The 17,500-nt window shown below is 59.7% G+C and overlaps 1 non-coding gene across 1 annotated transcript; it reads right to left on the minus strand.

Annotated features, from left to right (window-relative positions):
• Positions 1–4,471: 4,471 nt before the first annotated feature.
• LOC131862274 (5S ribosomal RNA) lies at positions 4,472–4,590 on the minus strand. Its single transcript, XR_009361290.1, has one exon. It is a non-coding gene; the product is annotated as a 5S ribosomal RNA (ribosomal RNA).
• Between the last annotated feature and the right edge of the window lie 12,910 nt (positions 4,591–17,500).

Consider the following 17,500-nt stretch of genomic DNA (forward strand, 5'->3'; position numbering starts at 1 on the left):
GGCTTTTTACCGTTGCAGCTCCCCATGTCCGAACTGGGGATTTCTGGGTAGGGGCTTCGGGTGCGCATTACATTTTTGCCCAAGCGTCCAGTGGGGTTTCTGGTGCGCTCCGAAGTGGGGTTATTGGAGCGCATCAAAGGTGCGCAATGCTGGTGCGAACCCGGGAGCGCTCCGATGTGTGCTCCAAGGTGCGGCGTGCACGAAGTCCGAGCCCGGTTTGCCCCGGGTGCGCACCTCGCGTGCACCTTCGCCGGGGTGAGCACCTTGGTGTGCAGACCTTGGTTGGGTTGCGCGCCCTGGTGCGCACCAAGGAGCGCTCTGAAGTGTGCTCCAAGGTGCGGCGTGCACGAAGTCGGAGCCCGGTTTGCCCCGGGTGTGCACCTCGGGTGCGCACCTCGCGTGCACCTTCGCTGCGGTGGGCACCTTGGCTGGGTTGCGCGCCTTGGTGGGCACCATGCAGTGCACGAAGTCGGAGCCCGGATTGCCCCGGGCGCGCACCTCCGCCAGGGTGGGCACCTTGGTGCGCACAACTTGCCTGGGCTGCGCACCAGGAAGGGCTCAAGATGGCACCCGCGTTCCGTTTTTTTCACTATCTTTCAGAACGGAAATTTTAAAATCTCGTTTTTTTTTGCCTTTTCTGGAAATTAGTGAAGGCAGCGCATCAAAGGTGCGCAACGCTGGTGCGAACCTGGGAGCGCTCCGATGTGTGCTCCAAGGTGCGGCGTGCACGAAGTCGGACCCCGGTTTGCCCCGGGTGCGCACCTCGCGTGCACCTTGGTGCGCACACCTTGGCTGGGTTGCGCGCCCTGGTGGGCACCATGGTGCGCACCAAGGAGCGCTCCGAAGTGTGCTCCAAGGTGCGGCGTGCACGAAGTCGGAGCCCGGTTTGCCCCGGGTGCGCACCTCGCGTGCACCTTCGCCGCGGTGGGCACCATGGCGTGCACGAAGTCGGAGCCCGGTTTGCCCCGGGTGCGCACCTCGCGTGCACCTTCGCCGGGGTGGGCACCTTGGTGTGCAGACCTTGGCTGGGTTGCGCGCCCTGGTGGGCACCATGGTGCGCACCAAGGAGCGCTCCGAAGTGTGCTCCAAGGTGCGGCCTGCACGAAGTCGGAGCCCGGTTTGCCCCGGGTGTGCACCTCGGGTGGGCACCTTGGTGCGCATGCCTTGCCTGGGCTGCGCACCAGGGCGGGCTCAAGATGGCACCCGCGTTCCTTTTTTTTCACTATCTTTCAAAACGGAAATTTTAAAATCTCATTTTTTTTTGCCTTTTTCTGGAAATTAGTGAAGGCAGCGCATCAAAGGTGCGCACCTCGCTGCCCACCACGGTGCGCAACGCCGGTGGGCACCCGGGAGTGCTTCGAAGTGTGCTCCAAGGTGCTGCGTGCACGTTGTCGGAGCCCGGTTTGCCCCGGGTGCGCACCTCGCGTGCACCTTCGTCGGGGTGGGCACCTTGGCTGGGTTTGCCCCGGCTGCGCTCCGAAGCGGGGTTATTGGAGCGCCGCCTCTTTTTTTGTCGGAGCGTTTGGTGGGGTTTCTCGCATTGGCTCTTCCGAGGCCCGGTTGCCACCCTGGCGCGCACGAAGTCGGAAGTAGGGTTAATTGCCCGGGTGCGCACCTTTGCCAGGGTGGGCACCTTACCTGGGCTGCGCACCAGGGCGGGCTCAAGATGGCACGCGCGTTCCGTTTTTTTCACTATCTTTCAAAACGGAAATTTTAAAATCTCCTTTTTTTTTTGCCTTTTCTGGAAATTAGTGAAGGCAGCGCATCAAAGGTGCGCACCTCGCTGCCCACCTTGGTGTGCTCTGAGGTGCGCACCCGGGAGCGCTACGAAGTGTGCTCCAAGGTGCGGCGTGCACGTTGTCGGAGCCCGGTTTGCCCCGGGTGCGCACCTCGCCTGCACCTTGGCCGGGGTGGGCACCTTGGCTGGGTTTGCCCAGGGTGCGCTCCGAAGCGGGGTTACTGGAGCGCCCCCTCTTTTTTTGTCAGAGCGTTTGGTGGGGTTTCTCGCATTGGCTCTTCCCAGGCCCGGTTGTTGGGTGCGCTCCCACCCTGGCGCGCGCGAAGTTGGAAGTTGGGTTAATTGCCCGGGCGCGCACCTTCGCCAGGGTGGGCACCTTGGTGCGCACACCTTGGCTGGGCTGCGCACCAGGGCGGGCTCAAGATGGCACCAGCATTCCCTTTTTCTCACTATCTTTCAAAACGGAAATTTTAAAATCTCGTTTTTTTTTTGCCTTTTATGGAAATTAGTGAAGGCATCGCATCAAAGGTGCGCACCTCGCTGCCCACCTTGGTGTGCTCCGAGGTGCCCACCACGGTGCGCAACGCCGGTGCGAACCCGGGAGCGCCCCGATGTGTGCTCCAAGGTGCGGCGTGCACGAAGTCGGACCCCGGTTTGCCCCGGGTGCGCACCTCGCGTGCACCTTGGTGCGCACACCTTGGCTGGGTTGCGCGGCCTGGTGGGCACCATGGTGCGCACCAAGGAGCGCTCCGAAGTGTGCTCCAAGGTGCGGCGTGCACGAAGTCGGAGCCCGGTTTGCCCCGGGTACGCACCTCGCGTGCACCTTCGCCGGGGTGGGCACCTCGGCTGGGTTGCGCGCCCTGGTGCGCACCAAGGAGCGCTCCGAAGTGTGCTCCAAGGTGCGGCGTGCACGAAGTCGGAGCCCGGTTTGCCCCGGGTGCGCACCTTCGCCGCGGTGCGCACCATGGCGTGCACGAAGTCGGAGCCCGGTTTGCCCCGGGTGCGCACCTCGCGTGCACCTTCGGCGGGGTTGCGCGCCCTGGTGGGCACCATGGTGCGCACCAAGGAGCGCTCCGAAGTGTGCTCCAAGGTGCGGCGTGCACGAAGTCGGAGCCCGGTTTGCCCCGGGTGCGCACCTCGCGTGCACCTTCGGCGGGGTTGCGCGCCCTGGTGGGCACCATGGTGCGCACCAAGGAGCGCTCCGAAGTGTGCTCCAAGGTGCGGCGTGCACGAAGTCGGAGCCCGGTTTGCCCCGGGTGCGCACCTCGCGTGCACCTTCGCCGCGGTGGGCACCATGGCGTGCACGAAGTCGGAGCCCGGTTTGCCCCGGGTGCGCACCTCGCGTGCACCTTCGCCGGGGTGGGCACCTCGGCTGGGTTGCGCGCCCTGGTGCGCACCAAGGAGCGCTCCGAAGTGTGCTCCAAGGTGCGGCGTGCACGAAGTCGGAGCCCGGTTTGCCCCGGGTGCGCACCTCGCGTGCACCTTCGCCAGGGTGGGCACCTCGGTGCGCACACCTTCTCAATGTTTTCTTGCCTTTTCTGGAAATTGGTGAAGGCAGCGCATCAAAGGTGCGCACCTCGGTGTGCTCCGAGGTGCGAACCCGAGAGCGCTCCGAGGTGCCCACGAAGTCGAAAGTCGGGTTAATTGCATTGTTTTCCCCGGGTGCGCTCCGAGGTGCGCAACATCGGCGCGCACCAAGGAGGGCTCCGAAGTGTGCTCCAAGGTGCGCACGATGGCGTGCACCTCTGGTGCGCACGATTCGGAGCTCGGTTTGACCGGGGTGCGCACACCTTGGCTGGGTTGCGCACCTTTTGTGCGCTCCAAGGTGCGCACGAAGTCGGAGCTCGGTTTGCCCCGGGTGCGCACCTTCGCCAGGGTGCGCACCTTGATGCGCACGCCTTGGCTGGGCTGCGCACCTTGGTGGGCGCCATGGTGCGCACCTTTCGTGCGCTCCAAGGTGCGCACGAAGTCGGAGCTCGGTTTGCCCCGGGTGCGCACCTTGGTGGGCGCCATGGTGCACTCCGAGGTGCCCAAGATTGGTGCGCACCAAGGAGCGCTCCGAAGTGCGCTCCAAGGTGCGCGCGAAGTCGAAAGTTGGGTTAATTGTCCGGTTTGCCTCGGGTGCGCACCTTGCGTGCACCTTCGCCAGGGTGGGCGCCTTGGTGCGCACACCTTGGCTGGGCTGCGCACACCTTGGCACCCGCGTTTCCTTCATTTTAATTTTTTTTTTTTTACAATCTCTCAAGTGGGAAATTCTATAATCTCAACTTTTTTTGCCTTTTCAGGAAACTTTTGAATGGAGCGCATCATTGGTGCGCTCCGAAGTGTGCTCCAAAGCTCTCTCCAGCTGCGTGCACCTGCCCCGGCCGCGCACCCGGCCCCGCCCAGCTTCGCTCACCTGTCCCGGGCGTCTGGTGCGGAACCTTAGAGTAAGAAACATCACCGTGCACCTTGGCCAACGTGCGCGACTCGACCGAGCGCGCACTGGCCGAGGTGCACACCGATTTCACCTGGGTGCGCGCGCAGCACCTCGGGCGCACCGGGGTGCGCGCACAACGCCCGGGTTGCACCGTGGCCTGTGTGCTCGGGGTGCCTCGGGTGCGCGCTCGGTGTCGCCCCCGCGCGCGCGGTAGTGCGGGCAGCGCACCCCGGCCCGGCCCGGCCCCGACGAGAACGCAAACGGGCAAAAGGTTTATTCAAATAGCATTGCGACGCCCGGCGAAAAACTAAAAAAGGGTGCAACACCGGGACTTCCCGGGAGGTCACCCATCCCAGTACTACTCCGGCCCAAGCGCGCTTAACTGCGGAGTTCTGATGGGATCCGGTGCACTAATGCTGGTATGATCGCACCCGTTATGAGCTTGTCGCAGTGTGTACTTAGCAAACCGCGACCCACGTGCGAATCCACCCCGGCCACCCACCCCCGTCGAGGTGCACACCCTCCCTCGCGAAGTGCGCCCCGTTCGCCAAGTGTGAGCCCTGCCCGGGTGCGCGCACCTTGCTAGGGCGTCGGGTGTGCACCCGGCCCGGCCTACGTGCGTGCACCTGGAGGGGGCGTCGTGTGCGTGCAGTGTCCCGTCTGCAACGCGGTGCCCACACACCACCTCGGGCGCAACGACCTGCGCTCACATGTGGGCCGAGTGCACCTTGGTGCATGTTCGGGGCGCCTCGGGTGCACGCTCGATCTTGCCCTGGTGCACCAAGGCGCTCGGTTTGCCCCGGGTGCGCACTTGGTGCAAGGTGGGCACCCAAAATAGGGATCAAGCACCAAAACACAAGTTTCGGGATGCAAAATGGGACCCAAGGACCACAAATGCGTTCCAAGACCCATGATGGGTCCACGAGAACAAAAATGTGTTCCGAGACTTAATAAACAAATATTGGGTTTTAGGAGAAGAAACATGCTCTGATGCCCAAAACGAGAATCGACCCCGAAAAGGCCACAGGCCAAAAGTGGGATGCGAGACAAAAAAAAATGGGACCCGAGGACCAAAATTGGGTTCCCAGGTCGAAGACAGGGCAACCGGACAAGAAACGACCTCTAAGGCTCGAAATGAGTCCCGACGACTAAAACTTGACAAGAAGCACCCATCAGGCACCCAACTCGACACCCATGGGATGCCGACCCACCCGGGCTTCCACCTAGCACACCTTGGCACCCACCCACCCTCGCACCCAACCTCGCACCCAACTTAGCACCTTTGAACCCACATTGGCACTCACCCTGACCCTGGCACCTTGGAACCCACATTGGCACTCACCTTGACCCTGGCACCCACCTTTGCACTCACCTTGGGACCCACCCTGGCTCCCACCTCGGCACCCACCCAGACACCCACCTTGGTTCCTTGGCACCCACCTTGGATCCTTGGCACCCACCCCGACACCCACCTTGGCACGCAACTTGGCTACTTGCCACCCACCTTGGCTCCTTGACGCCCACCCCGACAACCACCCCGTGACCTACCCTGGCTAGGGTTGGTGCACACCCACCCTGGTGCCCACCTTGGCACCCACCCTATGACCCACCTTGGCACGCACCTTAGTACCCACCCCGTTACCCACCCTAGGACCCACCCCGTGACCCACCTTGGCCAGGGTGGGTGCACCCACCCTGGTGCCCACCTTGGCACCCACCCATCCTAGCACCCAGCCTGTGACCGGGCTTGGAACCCAACCTTGCACCCGCACCCGTCTTGGCCAGTGTGGGTGCGCACCCATCCTGGCACCCACGTTGTGACACACCCTTTAACCCACGCACCCTAGCACCCACGTTGGCACCCACCTTGGAACCCAACCTAGCAACTTGGCACCCACCCCGTGACCCACCTTGGCATCCACCATAGCAGTCGCCGACTTGGCACCCACCTCGGCACCCACCTTGACACTTGTGGACCCACCTTGCCACTCACCCTAGCATCGACCCATCCTAGCACCCACCCTGGCACCTTTGCACCCTAGCACTCACCCATCCTAGCACCTAACCTGTGACCCACCTTGACACTCACCCTCGCACCCACCTTGGAACCCAACCTAGCACCCACCCACCCTGACACCAACCCTAGCACCTACCCACCCTTGCACCCACCCTGTGACCCATCTTGGCACCCACCCATCCTACCACTCAACCTATCACCCACCTTCTCACCCACCTTGGCATCCACCTTAGCACCCACCCACACTGGCACCTTGGCACCCACCTCGGGCAAGGTGGGTGCACACCCACCCTGGCACCCAATTTAGAACCCACCGAGCATGTTACCCACCTTGGCACCCACATTGCAGCCCACCCTAGTACCCACCCTATGACCCACATTGGCATCCACACCCTAGCACCCAGGCACCTCGACACCCGCCTTGACACCCACCCTAGCACTGAACCTGTGACCCACCTTGGAACTCACCCTAGAACCCACCCACCCTGTGAACCACCTTGGCATCCACCTTAGCACCCACCCACCTTGGCACCCACTCTAGCACTCACCCATCCTAACACCCAACTTGTTACCCACCTTGGCACCCGCCCTCGCGTCCACCTTGAAACCCACCCTAGCACCCACCCACGCAGGAGCCCACCTTGGCACCCAACCTAACACCCACGCATCCTGGCACCCAACTTGTGACCCACCTTGGAACCCACCCTAGTACCCACCTTTGAACCCACTATATCACCAACCCACCTTGGCACCCACCCTATGACCCTCTTTGGAATCCACCCTAGCACGCACCCACCCTGGCACCCACCATGGAGCGCACCCTAGCACCCACCCACCTCGGCACGCACCTCAACACCCACCTTGGTGTGCGCACTGCGCCAACCTCTCAAAGACCCTATGTGGTGCGCTCCAAAGTGTACACCTTTGGTGCGCTCCAAGGTGCGCACCTTTGGTGCACACCGAGGTGCACACCAAAGTGTGCACCGAGGTGAGCACCAAAGTGCACTCCAGGGTGCACACCAAGGCGTGCACCTTTGGTGCGGTCAATGCAAACGAATTCGGAAGTTGGGGTCGATGTCCTAATCGCTGCTGCAGACTACACGTATGAGAATCGGACAAATAGCTTTATATAGGGGAGGTGTTGCGTTTGATGGGTCGACTCCCCTGGTTGTGTGCACTGCACCAACTTCAAAGACCCTGTCTTGTTTAAGAAGTCAAAAGTTGGGGTGGATGTCCTAATCATTGCTGCAGTCTACGCATGTATGAGAATCAGACAAATAGCTTATATAGGGGAGGTGTTGCATTCGGTGGGTTGACTCCCCTGGTTGTGCGCACTGCGCCAACCTCAAAGACCCCGCATAGCAGAAGAAGTCGGAAGTCGGATTTTGGTGAGCACCAAGGCGTGCACCTTTGGTGCGGTCAACGCAGACGAATTCAGAAGTTGGGGTGGATGTCCTAATCGTTGTTGCAGGCTACACATGTATGAGAATCAGACAAATAGCTTATATAGGGGAGGTGTTGGGTTTGATGGGTCAACTCCCTTGGTTGTGCGCATTACGCCAACCTCAAAGACCTTGTTTTCGTTAAGAAGTCAAAAGTTGGGGTCAATGTCCTAATGGCTCCTGCAGGCTACACATGTATGAGAATCGGACAAATAGCTTATATAGGGGAGGTGTTGGGTTTGATGGGTCGACTCCCCTGGTTGTGCGCATTACGTCAACCTCAAAGACCTTGTTTTCGTTAAGAAGTCAAAAGTTGGGGTCGATGTCCTAATTGCTCCTGTAGACTACACATGTATGAGAATCAGACAAATAGCTTATATAGGGGAGGTGTTGGGTTTGATGGGTTGACTCCCCTAGTTGTTCGCATTACACCAACCTCAAAGACCTTGTTTTCGTTTAGAAGCCGAAAGTTGGGGTCGATGTCCTAATTGCTCCTGCAGGCTACGCATGTATGAGAATCAGACAAATAGCTTATATAGGGGAGGTGTTGGGTTTGATGGGTCGACTCCCCTGGTTGTGCGCATTGCGCCAACCTCAAAGACCCTGCATTGCGGATGAAGTCGAAAGTCAGAGTTTGGTGTGCTACAAGGTGTGGTCGAAGGTGCTCACCTAGGTGTGCACCTTTGGAGCACAGGAAAAGTGCCCTCCAAAAGTGCGCACCTTTGGAGTGCACAAAAGTGCCCTCCAAAAGTGCGCACCTTTGGAGCGCAGAAAAGTGCCCTCCAAAAAGTGCCCTCCAAAAGTGCGCACCTTTGGAGCGCAGAAAAGTGCCCTCCAAAAAGTGCCCTCCAAAAGTGCGCACCTTTGGAGCGCAGAAAAGTGCCCTCCAAAAAGTGCCCTCCAAAAGTGCGCACCTTTGGAGCGCAGAAAAGTGCCCTCCAAAAAGTGCCCTCCAAAAGTGCGCACCTTTGGAGCGCAGAAAAGTGCCCTCCAAAAAGTGCCCTCCAAAAGTGCGCACCTTTGGAGCGCAGAAAAGTGCCCTCCAAAAAGTGCCCTCCAAAAGTGCGCACCTTTGGAGCGCAGAAAAGTGCCCTCCAAAAAGTGCCCTCCAAAAGTGCGCACCTTTGGAGCGCAGAAAAGTGCCCTCCAAAAAGTGCCCTCCAAAAGTGCGCACCTTTGGAGCGCAGAAAAGTGCCCTCCAAAAAGTGCCCTCCAAAAGTGCGCACCTTTGGAGCGCAGAAAAGTGCCCTCCAAAAAGTGCCCTCCAAAAGTGCGCACCTTTGGAGCGCAGAAAAGTGCCCTCCAAAAGTGCGCACCTTTGGAGCGCACAAAAGTGCCCTCCAAAAGTGCGCACTTTTGGTGCGCACCAAGGCGCTGGTTCGGTCGTTGCAGGCGAGTTCGGAAGTTGGGGTCGATGTCCTGAGCGGAGGTGCAAACTACACAGGTGTCGGAATCGGACAAATAGCTTATATAGGGGAGGTGTATGCTTCGATGGGTCGACTCCCCAGGTTGAGCGCACCGCGCCAACCTCAAAGACCCTACGGTATGGATGAAGTCGGAAGTTGGGTCCGATGACCGATTCGATTAGTAGGTATGCTCATGAGGTCGGAATTTGGGTCCGATGACCTGCCATGTGCAGGAAGGCGAATGTTGACACTGTGCGTTGCAAGGTGCACACCAAGGCGCTGGTGCGGTCTTTTTAGTCGAGTTCGGAAGTTGGGGTCGATGTCCTGATCGGAGGTGCAAGCTACACAGGTGTGGGAATCGGACAAATAGCTTATATAGGGGAGGTGTATGCTTCGTTGGGTCGACTCCCCGGGTTGAGCGCACCGCGCCAACCTCAAAGACCCTACGGTATGGATGAAGTCGGAAGTTGGGTCCGATGACCGATTCGATATGTAGGCATACTCGCGAGGTCGGAATTTGGGTCCGATGACCTGCCACGTGCAGGAAGGCGAATGTTGGCACTGTGCGTTGCAAGGTGCGCACCAAGGCGCTGGTTCGGTCGTTGGAGGCGAGTTCGGAAGTTGGGGTCGATGTCTTGATCGGAGGTGCAAACTACACAGGTGTGGGAATCGGACAAATAGCTTATATAGGGGAGGTGTATGCTTCGTTGGGTCGACTCCCCGGGTTGAGCGCACCGCGCCAACCTCAAAGACCCTACGGTATGGATGAAGTCGGAAGTTGGGTCCGATGACCGATTCGATATGTAGGCATACTCGCGAGGTCGGAATTTGGGTCCGATGACCTGCCATGTGCAGGAAGGCGAATGTTGGGACTGTGCGTCGCAAGGTGCGCACCAAGGCGCTGGTGCCGTCGTTGCAGTCGAGTTCGGAAGTTGGGGTCGATGTCCTGGTCAGAGGTGCAAACTACACAGGTGTGGGAATCGGACAAATAGCTTATATAGGGGAGGTGTATGCTTCGATGGGTCGACTCCCTGGGTTGAGCGCACCGCGCCAACCTCAAAGACCCTACAGTATGGATGAAGTCGGAAGTTGGGTCCGATGACCGATTCGATACGTAGGCATATTGGCGAGGTCTGAATTTGTGTCCGATGACCTGCCATGCGCAGGAAGGCGGAATTTGGGTCCGATGACCGAGTTGATGGCGTGCCATGCGCAGAAAGGCGGAATTTGGGTCCGATGACCGAGTTGATGTTGATGGCCCGCCATGCACAGGAAGGCGGAATTTGGGTCCGATGACCGATTTGAAGGCGTGCCATACGCAAAAAGGCGGAGTTTGGGTCCGATGACCGAGTTGATATTGATGGCCCGCCATGCGCAGGAAGGCGGAATTTGGGTCCGATGACCTGACATACGCATGGAGTCCGACTCGGGGGCCGATGTTCGATTCGATGACTTGCATTGTGGGTAAAGTCGGAAGTTGTGGTCTTTGACCCGATTCGATGACCAGACTTCGGCTGCTTGAGAATCGCACAAATAACTTATATAGGGGAGGTAGTGTTCTCGAGCATCCTCCCCCCGTGCCCGTTTATGTCGATTGATGCTGGTGCTCGACTGGTTGGAGCGCTCGGATGCAAAAATCTTGCACCAGGATTTATCGATTGTGATGGACACGGCAAGTCTCCTGATTGCTATGCAGGAGCTCATCGTGAATCTCTATGCGGCCTTGGTATGGACTCGACCTGCGGAATGGTTCGGCAATGGTAGTCGCTCCAACACGTCCTTGCAATGGCCACAGAGGTGATTCGACTAGAGCTCCAGTCTAGCTTTTGGGTTGCTTGGCGGACTGGTATAGCCGCGATCGAGTTCCGGCCATGAACGTTTTAGATAGCTCTTGGGCTTTCTGGGACGGAAGTCGGAAGTTTGGGCTGTTGTCCGATTTGATGACCATTCTTCGGATGTGTGAGAATCGGACAAATAACTTATATAGGGGACTGTGTTGTCTCACGCAGCCCCCTCCGTGCCCCTCTATCTCGACCGATGTTGGTGCTTGAAAGGGTTGGGATCGCTCGGATTTATAAACGTGCACCACCATTTGTCGAGTGTGAGGGACGCGGCAGGTCTCCTAAATGCTATGCGGGCGCTCTCTGAGAATCTCTATCCGGCCTCGACACAGACTAGTCTTGCTGAATGGTTTGGCACTGGTAGTCGATCCAACACGTCGTTGTTGTGGCCGCCTAGGCGATTCGATTCGAGCCCCCGTCTAGCTTTTGGGTTGCTTGGCGGATTTTGCCCTATCCGCAAGTGAGCTCGGTCCCTAAACGTTCGAGAAACCCGATTGCTATGCGCCGACTCTCTTTCTTGCGAGCCTCCATCTAGCTTTTGGGTCTCTACGGAACGGAAGTCGGAATCTGGGACCGTTGTTTGATTCGACGAGGCAGACTACGGTTGTGCGAGAATCGGACAAATAACTTATATAGGGGAGGTGTTGACTGGAGCATTCTCCCCCGTGCCCCTCTAACTCGACCAATGCTGGCGCTCGAACGGTGGTAGCGCTCGGATTTTCATTGAGCGCCAGCATTGGTCGATTTAGAGGGGCATGCGAGATTCCCGAATGCTATGCGAGGGCTCTAACGGAAATGTCTATTGGTTTCGGTATGGATGCAATTGCGAGTGGTTCGGCAAAGGTAGTCGTTCCGATGCGTCCATGTCGTGGCCAAATCGATAATTCGATTTGAGCCCTCGTATAGCATTTGGGTCTCTCGATGTGATTCCGCATTCCAGTCCCTTTGGGCACTGCTTGAGCCGCATCCCAGGGGGTTCCCTTCCCAATAATCTGCCTCGCAACCCGATTGCTATGCGGTGAGGCTCCTCGGCCGCCTCGGAACTATCTGTGTATCAGACGCATCGCGGGATAAGGGGTTGGCAACGGTAGTCGCCCCAAGCGCGTCCGATGCTTGGACCATTCCGAGGCGGCCCTGAAGCCTCTTCCGTCTAGCCGTTGGGTCCTTCTCGCCGCATCCCTCGCCTCGCACCCCGATTGCTATGCGGTGAGGCTCCTCGGCCGCCTCGGAACTATCTGTGTATCGGACGCGTCGCGGGATAAGGGGTTGTCACTGGTAGTCGCCCCAAGCGCGTCCGATGCTTGGACCATTCCGAGGCGGCCCTGAAGCCTCTTCCGTCTAGCCGTTGGGTCCTTCTCGCCGCATCCCTCGCCTCGCACCCCGATTGCTATGCGGTGAGGCTCCTCGGCCGCCTCGGAACTATCTGTGTATCGGACGCGTCGCGGGATAAGGGGTTGTCATTGGTAGTCGCCCCAAGCGCGTCCGATGCTTGGACCATTCCGAGGCGGCCCTGAAGCCTCTTCCGTCTAGCCGTTGGGTCCTTCTCGCCGCATCCCTCGCCTCGCACCCCGATTGCTATGCGGTGAGGCTCCTCGGCCGCCTCGGAACTATCTGTGTATCGGACGCGTCGCGGGATAAGGGGTTGTCACTGGTAGTCGCCCCAAGCGCGTCCGATGCTTGGACCATTCCGAGGCGGCCCTGAAGCCTCTTCCGTCTAGCCGTTGGGTCCTTCTCGCCGCATCCCTCGCCTCGCACCCCGATTGCTATGCGGTGAGGCTCCTCGGCCGCCTCGGAACTATCTGTGTATCGGACGCGTCGCGGGATAAGGGGTTGTCACTGGTAGTCGCCCCAAGCGCGTTCGATGCTTGGACCATTCCGAGGCGGCCCTGAAGCCTCTTCCGTCTAGCCGTTGGGTCCTTCTCGCCGCATCCCTCGCCTCGCACCCCGATTGCTATGCGGTGAGGCTCCTCGGCCGCCTTGGAACTATCTGTGTATCGGACGCGTCGCGGGATAAGGGGTTGTCACTGGTAGTCGCCCCAAGCGCGTCCGATGCTTGGACCATTCCGAGGCGGACCCGAAGCCTCTTCCGTCTAGCCGTTGGGTCCATCTCGCCGCATCCTTCGCCTCGCACCCCGATTGCTATGCGGTGAGGCTCCTCGGCCGCCTCGGAACTATCTGTGTATCGGACGCGTCGCGGGATAAGGGGTTGTCACTGGTAGTCGCCCCAAGCGCGTCCGATGCTTGGACCATTCCGAGGCGGACCCGAAGCCTCTTCCGTCTAGCCGTTGGGTCCTTCTCGCCGCATCCCTCGCCTCGCACCCCGATTGCTATGCGGTGAGGCTCCTCGGCCGCCTTGGAACTATCTGTGTATCGGACGCGTCGCGGGATAAGGGGTTGTCACTGGTAGTCGCCCCAAGCGCGTCCGATGCTTGGACCATTCCGAGGCGGACCCGAAGCCTCTTCCGTCTAGCCGTTGGGTCCTTCTCGCCGCATCCCTCGCCTCGCACCCCGATTGCTATGCGGTGAGGCTCCTCGGCCGCCTTGGAACTATCTGTGTATCGGACGCGTCGCGGGATAAGGGGTTGTCACTGGTAGTCGCCCCAAGCGCGTCCGATGCTTGGACCATTCCGAGGCGGACCCGAAGCCTCTTCCGTCTAGCCGTTGGGTCCTTCTCGCCGCATCCCTCGCCTCGCACCCCGATTGCTATGCGGTGAGGCTCCTCGGCCGCCTTGGAACTATCTGTGTATCGGACGCGTCGCGGGATAAGGGGTTGTCACTGGTAGTCGCCCCAAGCGCGTCCGATGCTTGGACCATTCCGAGGCGGCCCCGAAGCCTCTTCCGTGTAGCCATTGGGTCCTTCTCGCCGCATCCCTCGCCTCGCACCCCGATTGCTATGCGGTGAGGCTCCTCGGCCGCCTTGGAACTATCTGTGTATCGGACGCGTCGCGGGATAAGGGGTTGTCACTGGTAGTCGCCCCAAGCGCGTCCGATGCTTGGACCATTCCGAGGCGGCCCCGAAGCCTCTTCCGTGTAGCCGTTGGGTCCTTCTCGCCGCATCCCTCGCCTCGCACCCCGATTGCTATGCGGTGAGGCTCCTCGGCCGCCTTGGAACTATCTGTGTATCGGACGCGTCGCGGGATAAGGGGTTGTCACTGGTAGTCGCCCCAAGCGCGTCCGATGCTTGGACCATTCCGAGGCGGACCTGAAGCCTCTTCCCTCTAGCCGTTGGGGCTTTCTCGCCGCATCCCTCGCCTCGCACCCTGATTGCTATGCTGTGAGGCTCCTCGGCCGCCTTGGAACTATCTGTGTATCGGACGCATCGCGGGATAAGGGGTTGGCAGTGGTAGTCGCCCCAAGCGCATCCGATGCTTGGACCATTCCGAGGCGGCCCTGCAGCCTCTTCCGTCTAGCCGTTGGGGCCATCTCGCCGCATCCCCCACCTCGCACCACGATTGCTATGCGGTGAGGCTCCTTGGCCGCCTCGGAACTATCTGTGTATCGGACGCATCGCGGGATAAGGGGTTGTCACTGGTAGTCGCCCCAAGCGCGTCCGATGCTTGGACTATTCCGAGGCGGCCCTGCAGCCTCTTCCGTCTAGCCGTTGGGGCCATCTCGCTGCATCCCCCACCTCCTCGGCCGCCTCGGAACTATCTGTGTATCGGACGCATCGCGGGATAAGGGGTTGGCAGTGGTAGTCGCCCCAAGCGCGTCCTATGCTTGGACTATTCCGAGGCAGCCCTGCAGCCTCTTCCGTCTAGCCTTTGGGGCCATCTCGCCGCATCCCTCGCCTCGCACCCCGATTGCTATGCGGTGAGGCTCCTCGGCCGCCTGGGAACTATCTTCGTATCGGACGCATCGCGGGATAAGGGGTTGTCACTGGTAGTCGCCCCAAGCGCGTCCGATGCTTGGACTATTCCGAGGCGGCCCTGTGGCCTCTTCCGTCTAGCCGTTGGGGCCATCTCGCCGCATCCCCCACCTCGCACCCCGATTGCTATGCGGTGAGGCTCTTCGGCCGCCTTGGAACTATCTTCGTATCGGACGCATCGCGGGATAAGGGGTTGTCACTGGTAGTGGCCCCAAGCGCGTCCGATGCTTGGACTATTCCGAGGCGGCCCTGCAGCCTCTTCCGTCTAGCTGTTGGGGCCATCTCGCCGCATCCCCCACCTCGCACCCCGATTGCTATGCGGTGAGGCTCCTCGGCCGCCTTGGAACTATCTTCGTATCGGACGCATCGCGGGATAAGGGGTTGTCACTGGTAGTCGCCCCAAGCGCGTCCGATGCTTGGACTATTCCGACGCGGCCCTGTGGCCTCTTCCGTCTAGCCGTTGGGGCCATCTCGCCGCATCCCCCACCTCGCACCCCGATTGCTATGCGGTGAGGCTCCTCGGCCGCCTTGGAACCATCTTCGTATCGGACGCATCGCGGGATAGGGGGCTGTCACTGGTAGTCGCCCCAAGCGTGTCCGATGCTTGGACCATTCCTAGGCGGCCCTGAAGCCTCTTCCGTCTAGCCGTTGGGGCCTTCCCGCCCCATCCCTCGCCTCGCACCCCCGATTGCTATGCGGTGAGGCTCCTCGGCCGCCTTGGAACCATCTGTGTATCGGACGCATCGCGGGATAAGGGGTTGGCACTGGCAGTCGCCCCAAGCGCGTCCGATGCTTGGACCATTCCGAGGTGGCCCTGAAGCCTCTTCCGTCTAGCCGTTGGGGCCTTCCCGCCCCATCCCTCGCCTCGCACCCCGATTGATATGCGGTGAGGCTCCTCGGCCGCCTTGGAACTATCTGTGTATCGGACGCATCGCGGGATAAGGGGTTGGCACTGGTAGTCGTCCCAATCGCATCCGATGCTTGGACCATTCCGAGGCGGCCCTGCAGCCTCTTCCGTTTAGCCGTCGGGGCCTTCCCGCCGCATCCCTCGCCTCGCATCCCGATTCCTATGCGGTGAGTCTTCTCGGCCGCCGCGGAACTATACCTGTTATTGCTACTGCATCCTTCGGCTGGTAACCTCCTCTGCCGCCTTGGAACGTTCTCTTTGTCGGACGCGTCGCGGGATAAGGGGTTGGCACTGGTAGTCGCCCCAAGCGCGCCCGATGCATAGACCGCTCCGAGTCGACCTTGCTTTCAGCCTCTCACATGCATAGACCTCTCTGAGTCGACCCTGCAGCCTCTCACGTTTAGCCTTTGGAATCTCGCCTCACAACATGATTGCTATCCTTGATGCATCCCTTGCCTCGAGCCCTGATTGCTTTCTTGGCTGCATCCCTCCTCTCCTCACAGCCCGGTTGTCATCACTGCTTCATCCGTCGCTTCATGCATTCTGGCTGCTGGGCCCTTCCCACCGCACACCTCGATTGCTATCTCTTCTGCATCACACACCCCGATTGCTATCTCTGCTACATCCCTCGGCTCTCACTTCTGCATCCTTCGCCTCACACCTCGATTGCTATCAATGCTGCATCCGTAACCTCACACCCCGATTGCTATGCGGGGAGGCTCCTTGGCCGCCTTGGAAATTTCTGTGTGTCGGACGCACCGCGGGATAAGGGGTTGGCACTGGTAGTCGCCCCAAGTGCGCCCGATTCTTAGACCGCTTCGAGGTGACCTCGTAGCCTCTTTCGTCCAGGCTTCCTGCCTTCAACGCCCTTTTTACACCTCGATTGCTATGCGCGGGCTCGTTGGCGTCTATCACCTCTCTGCGAAGAGTGGCACGATGATTGTTGGGGTAAATCGTAGCAGTCCGATCTCTGGCCTTGGGCCATTGTGAGGGCTGATCGATTTCCTGTGCGCATCTCGTGTTCGCCCAGTAACAGACTCGACGACTTGTAATCGGTCTTGTTCCCGATTGTTCCTGGAGGTAGTCTTCGGAACTCTTGGATTTGACCTGTCACTCGAACTGTCCTCTTCCGAGGATGCTTGTGTGTGTGTGCTTGTGCCATTTCCTTGGCGGTATTAACGAGATATTAAAGAGCGGAGTGAGCGCCTCGCCCAGCTATGTTTGGGGCTCTCACTCCCTTACCCGGTGTGCGACCGCTTTGCACGTAGGTTGCGGAGCATCGCGACTCTTTCGATGTTTGGCGGTTGTCTTCCGGTGATGCGTTGGTCCCGAAGTGCACGTTACTAGCATTTCTGCCATTGTTCTCGATCTTTGGCACGTTCCTTCGTTGCAATTGGATATATATCTCCGTTTATACGCGCAGGCTTCTCTCGCCTATTCAGCGCTGTCCCACTCTCAGCACTCTCGTGGTCTCCTTGGCTTCTCTCTCCCGTGAGCGAGCTCTCTTCTCGAGTCTTTTCCATGTCCCATGGAGGTTGCCTTGCGAAATTCGGGCACACAAACGTGACCGGATAAGAGCGGAATTGCCTATGAGGAGAAGCTCACCTTAGGGAGCAGCAATGCCGAGTGTTTCGACAGAGGGTAGAGGGGGCGTTGTTTGGGCGGTTGCACAAAAGAGTGCTACGTTTGCACTGAAGGTTGCTTCTTCGTCTCCGATGAACTCTTCGAGGCAAAAAAGCTTGTTTACGGGGTCGAGGTGGGACTGTTCGTGCGAGTTGCGCCACCAAAAGTGCGTAGGGGGCATATACCTGGGAAATGGATGTCTCTGAGTGGCCTTACTCGGTCGCGTGCACGGTGCATTCTCT

Source organism: Cryptomeria japonica, unplaced genomic scaffold, assembly GCF_030272615.1.
Source record: "Cryptomeria japonica unplaced genomic scaffold, Sugi_1.0 HiC_scaffold_40, whole genome shotgun sequence".
Taxonomy (NCBI): Eukaryota; Viridiplantae; Streptophyta; class Pinopsida; order Cupressales; family Cupressaceae; genus Cryptomeria; species Cryptomeria japonica.